This window comes from Terrapene carolina, unplaced genomic scaffold (genome assembly GCF_002925995.2).
Source record: "Terrapene carolina triunguis isolate 2854851 unplaced genomic scaffold, T_m_triunguis-2.0 Scaffold374, whole genome shotgun sequence".
NCBI lineage: Eukaryota > Metazoa > Chordata > Testudines > Emydidae > Terrapene > Terrapene triunguis.
The window spans coordinates 6,083,993-6,092,031 of NW_020664725.1; the positions used below are offsets into that span (position 1 = coordinate 6,083,993).

The 8,039-nt window shown below is 39.2% G+C and overlaps 1 protein-coding gene across 3 annotated transcripts in view; it reads right to left on the reverse strand.

Moving 5' to 3' along the window:
• APLP2 (amyloid beta precursor like protein 2) overlaps positions 1-8,039 on the reverse strand; it is a 72,564-nt gene that overhangs the window by 64,117 nt on the left and 408 nt on the right. The window lies entirely within an intron of this gene.

Below are 8,039 nucleotides of genomic sequence, written 5' to 3' on the forward strand. Positions count from 1 at the left end.
CTGTGGGGTGATCATTTCACCCAAAGAGAAAATGGGACACATTCTGTGACTTCCATGACCTCCATGACATAAACGTAGCTTTAGTCATAAGAAATAAGCACTTTTACGACCGAGGAAACTGATTTCTTCAAACACTGCCCTCCTATTTTTTATTGCTACTGTGGCATTGCATTTTATTTAATCAGATTATTTTTTTAGTCCCTTATTTCCAGTCATTAATACACAGGGCAGGGAGTTGTATTGAACTGCCTTTCTACAATCACTTTTCAATCTAGAACCAAACAAGGAAGTTTGACCACAAGTTATGAAATGCAGAGTTACCAAATATTTTGTACACTTATCTCCTGTTTTATGCTCAGTTCATATACCGCAGTTATCTACTCCAGACCTGCCCTCCATGAGCTAACAAAAATCTTATCACATCACTTGTTTAACACTGAATGACTAACATGCTGTAATAGTAGTTTGTAGATAATTTCCTATCCAGTTTGAACCTTTGCAAGTTTTACTAGTTGTTCAAACAGGCTTACTTTGCTTTCATTTTTCATCTATATATTAGTTTTGGAGACTGCTGCAAAATCTAAGACTACAAATGTGAATATTTCTTTTTTCATGCTCCCACCCAAAAGATGTTATTTCAAAACTTTCTGGCTTCTAATAGAAGAGGATTTTAAGGAAAATTTTTATTCAAACTGTAAGGCAGTTATACTTGTAGTCAACACACCCAGTTCCTGGTAGCTGAACAAAAAAAGTTCTAAGTAGTCTATTTTTGCTACTTTGCCAGCAGAGATGAGGGAGGGATAGCTCAGTGGTTTGAGCATTGGTCTGCTAAACCCAGGGTTGTGAGTTCAATCCTTGAGGGGGCCATTTAGGGATCTGTAGCAAAAAAAATTGGTCCTGCTAGTGAAGGCAGGGGACTGGACTTGATGACCTTTCAAGGTCCCTTCCAGTTCTAGGAGATATACCTGTCTCCATATATTATTATATTATCTGATCTCACTCCTGGGATGGGCAAAAGAAATTCACCTTCAGGTACTACGCTTGGCTTCTGTCTTACAGGCAACATGTAGGAGTAGGTTCAACTACAAGAGAAGTTTCAAGGTCACTTGCCTTCCTCAAGGCAAGTAAGTTAGAGTCGCACAATGCTGTTGGATTTCCTGTATTATCACCAGAGATGAAAAGGGAAATATGTTGCCCCAGTGTTCAGATGCTGTATTTCATAACATTTTAACTTTTGCACCTAAGTATAAACAAGCAGCATACAGATGAGTAAACCAAAAGGAAGAGAGAACTCCTGTTTGAGTTACTTTAGCTTAAATAAAAATATTTTACCACTGATAACAGCATGAAAATTGATTGCAAGTAAATGTGCTCTTGACTGGCAAATGGTGCAACTATGTCTTTTTACACAGAAAGCATATACAGGTCAGCCTCTCCAAATGGGTGTTTATTTTTCCCTCCAACTAAACAGATCTAAAAGGTCCACTGTAATGCTTGAAAATGAAGTGCTGTTAAGCAGCTTAGTTGCCCAAGTTTCTGATCAGGCTGATACCTGATTACATAAAACCCTCTACTCTAGAGTATTTTTTGCTGCTACCAAAGTTAATTTAGCTTCATTTGCAGAACCATTAGTATTTTGGTCACCCATCTAAAGTCAAAACTTAACACTTTCTTTTGGAATGCAATTCTGAAGGTCTGAGTTCTTTGAACTCAAACATTAGCTCAACTAGCTAAGCTGCCATTTTATAGCAGCTACAGGAAGCTAGACAATGTGAAGTTAAAATGACTTCAGCCTAGTTTCTTTTGGAAAAAAAAAAAGATTTTCACAGTGTACCTGTGTGAGGTTGGACTACAGCTGAAGCACTTGAATAGTTAGGTATATAAACCATATTCATTCAGAAGGAAAACAGCCTATTATTCAGCCCCATGGCAGACACTACTTAAGTCTCACAACAGGAATTAGTCGTTTAGGGCCAGATCCTACAAACACTTACTGCATAAGTAATGATACTTACAAACTTAAATGCTTAGAGGATATCAAGCACTTAGGTTTCATGTTATACTTGCATGGAGCAGTAAATTAAAAGGTTATATTTTTAAAGCTTGTAGGAGTGGCAATGTGCGATCAACTGAAATTTAAAAAAAAGGGCAAAATACCAGAAAACTGTCTGACAGATCCAGATTCTCTTGGAAGTAATGAAAACCCTTTCACTTAAGACAGAGGCATAGTAGATATCCCACTAGAAAACAAACCAAGGAGAGACTGAGCTTAAAATCTTTTCTACCTCTAACAGCTTGGTTAGAGTCATAAAAAGTATTTTTAAAATTTATTAGGGTTAAAGTCCATTAAGACATTTTATTTGGAGTTCACCTCTACCTTTGTGAGAAAGTACAAATCTCTTTTTAAAACACCCCTTATATCCTAGTTTAGACAAGCCCTAACTCAATGAAGAACATTCAGGTCCCTTGCAGTTCTTCCTACAGTGCAAGTGTCCGTCCCACTACAAGCCCCCTTTAGTCCATTATTAAAGGGACACTTGGAACTGACACCCTTGTGTCTTCCCCCCCTTACTATTTGATAACAATCACTGTCAGTGAAAATAATTATTTCTCATTTTCAGTTTTACTTCATGAATTTGACAGCTCTGCAATCAATTTGTACTTTTAGCTATTTTCCCTGATTAACTGGGACTTTCATAGCAATGGGGAAATTCTTTTTCAAAAGAAACCCGACCGCAAAAATGGAGACAATTAACAGGGAGACTCTGGGGGAAGGGAGCGGAGGGGGGGGGGGGGGAAGAAAGAGAGAGAGAGAGGGAAAAAAGAGACAACCCCCAAAAAACTTTCAAGATTACACTGAGCTCTTCTCCTGAAGACAAGCTCAGTGTACGCTCAAGAGTCCCCCCTCCCCCCCCCACAACAGAAGTTGGTCCAAGAAAAGATATTACCTCACCCACCCTGTCCCCACCCTGTCTCTCTCGTATCCTGGGAGAGAGACTAACATGGCTACCCGACAACTAGATATCAAGTTGACAGTATCCCTTCAAGATAATCCAATTATAACATTCACGCTTTGCCTACGATCAATTTGTCACTATTGGCTGATAAATGAGTGATCACGTACATACACGGAAATTCAACAATATGTATTTCAGGAGGAAACAACTCAGGATCCTTCAGCTACAGAACTAGGTGTGAAACTACCAGAATAATGTATAGAACACTACAGGTGTCTGAAGCATCCCAACTATGAGCTATATATCATTGTAGATTAAATGCCATGCTTTCTTCTAGAGAGTATTAATTAAAATCTTTAGTAAAAAGTGAGTTTTCCCTCACAAATGAAGACTGAAGGTGAACAGGCCGAAGACTACTTTAGTGTTCAGAGTGTTTAGTAGTTAGTGATGAGGATAGCTTAAAGTGTTGCAATCTAGCATTACAGTTAATGGCTCAGTTTTTGTATAATTGATGTGAAACTGCAAAGTGTTATGCTCCTTTCGCATTAGCAAGTTACATGAATCTAGGATCAAAGTCTGAACCTTTAATAAAACATTTGTTGAAGATGCTGCAGGCAAAATAAGTTCTGCCTGTAAGGGCTGGTCTATACTTAGCCGCTAGTTCGACGGCTGGAAATCGAACTTCCTGGTTCGATTTATCGCGTCTCGTCTGGACGCGATAAATCAAACCAGGAAGTGCTCGCCGTCGACTGCGGTACTCCAGCTCAACGAGAGGAGTACCGCGGAGTCGACGGGGAGCCTGCCTGCCTGCCGCGTCTGAACCGTGGTAAGTTCGAAGTAAGGTATGTCGAATTCAGCTGCGTTATTCACGCAGCTGAATTTGCGTACCTTACTTCGACTTGGGGGGTAAGTGTAGACCAAGCCTAAGATACTTAGCCCATAAACCTTATACAAAACTCTGCATATAGATTACATTAGACAGATTTACAAGAGTAAAAGATTAAGATACTAAACTTTCCTTGGACTACTGGGTGTTGAGGGGGACAAAAGGACAATATACAGCAATAGATGCTTTGGCCCTATTACTTCTATATTTAGGGGTAAGGAATTAAGCATTACTATTACAATATGTATTTTTAAAGTGTAAATAAATCCATGTCCTACAAGATTACACAACAATCGAATGTGTGAAGACAATGATTAAAAATTTTTTTTTCTTTTTACACAAACAGGAAATAATGTTTCAAAACAACTACAGGCAAGCAACCTCTACACCTTAAATTCCAGGAAAGCTGAAAACTTTCTCCAAGAATGGGGTTTACCTCTCTCCAACATTATAACTTGCAATAAGAACAGCAGCACCTCCCGGCACTACCTTATGCATGTTTTCTATTTGTCTTTCTTCCTCATATGTAAATACATATCAGAGGGACCTTACCTTTAAGACTTGGGAAAGTCTTTAGATATGCTCATATTTTTACATATGGAGACTGTGATAAAATGCAGCATGAAACTTAATTACGAAGCTAGCTTGCTTCCAGTTCTAACTATGTGGCTATTAAATTTTGGGAACTGAAATTTTACAGAACTTATTTCTTGGAACTGTAATGTGGGAGTGGTAATTTCCCCAAGTGGTTATCTGCTGAGTCAGAAGAACAAGTCACTGAGGCTGGCAGCAATGGTACAAGACATCTATATTTGAAAATGCCCAAGTGTACCAAAAAAATAATGACATTGACTAAACAATTATGCCTCAAGGTGATCTGGTTTATATCTCACCCAAAATCCTAGTTGTTGTTCAAGATTAGCATGGCCCATAGATAAGCATTCACAATAGCTATATAAAAAGGCCATTAAAAAATAAATCTCATTTTTAAAATCTTGTTACGTTTGTATTACTTCAGACTCAATTACATAAAAGGTCAAGTGAATAAAGCAGAAACAATGTCTTTAAAGGGCTTGAGAATAGAAATGAAGGAGTTGATAGTTGGAATAAAGATTAAGTTACAATGATTTTTAAGCTTGACATCCAGTGTCTTTTTGAAGCTCTCCTAGCCAACTTTGCAAACAAGAGGCAGGAAGCATAAGTTCAAGAAATTTAAGTCATCTGAACACACATCACTATGCAAGAGAAACCACCATTAGATAGTTGCCACAATCAATGGACCAGCTCTTCTGCTGTGTGTTCATATTCCAATTTATTTGGAAGGGACCTTGTCCAAGCTACATCTTTCATCAACACATGATAGGGCTCAGGGGAGAAAGTTTGACTGTCACCAATGACAGGTCTTTGCTGAATGCACTGTCCAATATGAAGTTTCATGTACAGATATTTTCCAACAAAACACACACACTGAAATAAGGAAAGGAAAAACAAGTTATTTGCAGATTACTGGACATACTTAAGACAGGCATCTGAGATATTGAAGTGATAGAAAATCCACCTAATGGGAACATGCCAAAGCAAAGCACACACAGTCATGCATTTTTCTACTGCAAGTAACAAATTTTAAATTATACACTATCAAAACCATGATATTCTGCAAATTCTAGGAAACGACCTGGCACCCATACTACAGCATTGAACACAATATAAAAATGTAGATTGGTGGTGAACTCGACTCACAACAGTTTTAATTCTTGTCTACACTAACATTTCACGGCTGCAATTCTCCACAGGTAATCACAACAGTAGAGGCTGGAGTATCAACTGGATTCAAACGGAGTTGTTTAACCCTACTGAGAGCAGGTTTAAACAACAGTGGTAAATACGCATAAGCTACAGCCTCCACCCTTCATACCACTAATCTCATGTCCTAATTTTTCTAGTGTAAACAAAGCCTTGAAATAAAATTAAAGCTATTTTTGCTTTCAAACAAAGCAGTTGGCACGTCCCACATGTACTGCAAGCTCATAAGCAAATCTTTCACAAGGGATGTGTATAAGCAGCTGAAATGTCTAGGATATGACAGAGGAAGTGGCCGACAAAGTTGGCAGAGGTTTTAACAGGTGCAGGAGATTAATCCAACTATCTCAGAGAAATACTAAAGGTTCTTCACTGGCAAGTCAGTGCCAAGTAATCTGATCTGGGCTTTAGCTAGAATTCCTCAGGCCAGCCTTAGTTATCTCCCTGGCAAACCACCACCAAGGCAGATTTTTCAGGATCATGTCCTGTCATCAGCCTACCACCATGATACATCAGACCTGTAGTAATTTTTACCAGAGAACCATAACGCATGCAAAATAAACAGGTGAAATGCCATTCTCTAAGTGATAGTTGCACAGGAAGGGGGGAGGGGGAAATCACTGACTATATTAGTTCAACAGAACATCTATGAGGAACATTTAAAGAAATGTTATTGTCAGTTGGTAATTACAGAAAGCTCGGGGCTTCAGATTTTAGTTCAGTGCTGCTGTAGCCGTTCTGCTTAATCAAAGCTGCTACAGTCTTACAGAAAACTAAGGTGTCAAATCAAGCCATTCATAAATATCCACAACATGTCTGTCCCTCTCTAAAACACTATTAATGCAAGATGGACGTAGCAATTTAATGTATGTATTATGAAATTAGAACCTTTGTATTTGATGATCAGCATGTGCTTAACTACCTATTGTGAGAGTTCACCCTGGTAGACAGATTATGTTGAAAACGGAGTCCTAAACTACCATGAGATCTTCCTATCTGCCATGTCCTGTAACTAGTTAGCTTAGAGAAGTTTGTTGTTTAAGGACTTCAAGGAAGGGAGCCTTAAAAAAATAAAAATAAATGTTATACCCAATTTGGGGAAAAAAAGACATTTAAATATTTCCTAGTCATCAGATGCAAACCCACTGCACTTGGATAAAGCTTTAATCTGAAAGACAATACAATGGATAATTTAAAATTGAAGATTTATTCAGAATCTATTAAGAGGATAATGAAGCCTTGGCCAAATGGATGCATTTAACTGAGGCTTTTCCCTATGAAGTTGCCCTCTAATAACCTAAGCTTCTAGACGAATCTGAGAAACTCACATTTCTTGTTACCCTGCCAAGAATGCAGAGGTCAGTTCTCATGGGGGGGGGGGGGTTAGACGAAAAAGGTACCACAGAGGGATTCAGTTAGTTAACCCTGAAATCTAAAACTAGACAGGAAAAGACATTCCCAGCCTAATGCTGCAGCATTATTGTTGACATAAAATGAAAATAAGAATTTGTTTCCTCCTATCGCAGGACAGATTTGCATAAACCTGTCCAACTCAAGACCACAGCATCAGTTCTTTCCACGCAGGGGAAAAAAAAAAAAAAACGCTTTATATATTCCAGGAATCCTAAATTGTCTTCACAGGTAAAAGGAAATTCCAGCTACACTTATCCTTTCAGATCAGAAATTGCTGTTGCTGCTTTAGAAACAACATGGTAAGATGGCGAAATGTCCTCTTTCTACAGAACTGATACCACCTTTCCTGAACCATCTCCTACCTAGATCTGCTGGCCAATGAATATTTCATCGCTTTCTGTTACAAAAGTGCTGCCCTTGGATAGCATTAGATCCTTTTGGTACATGTAAGAAACATAAGGACACTGATGACACCTTTTCCTTAAACTTAATTTGCAGACCACCGAATTAGGAAAGCAATTATACCCAGCTGATACTGGACAGCTATAACAAATGGGCAAACACAAGCCAAACATGCCCGCTGGTATGCCAGCATTTCTACGCTATGGCCCGAGACACTAAGGCATTACAAACGTAACACAATCCAGGCGAACAAAATGATCAGAAGCAAATCAGGCTGCGAGACTTGAAATGGCAAGTTCAGCTCCTATATGTGAAGAACGTGACACCAGCTACACCCCCCGCCCCAGAGGACTTTAATCACCAAGAGGGCGATGGGGTAACTTCCTTTTCCAGTCCCGTTTTACCCTGATTTGTTATCCCCGAGCTGGGCATTGGTGGGTGGGGTGCGGGCAAAGTCACCCAAAGCTCTAGATCCTGAATCAAGAGGGAAAATAGGCTGCAAAGCGAGTGACAGTGTTTGATCCCAGAGAGCAAGGCTCTCCCCCCCCATGGAAATGGCCCCCCCGGTCGGAAAGTGGGGG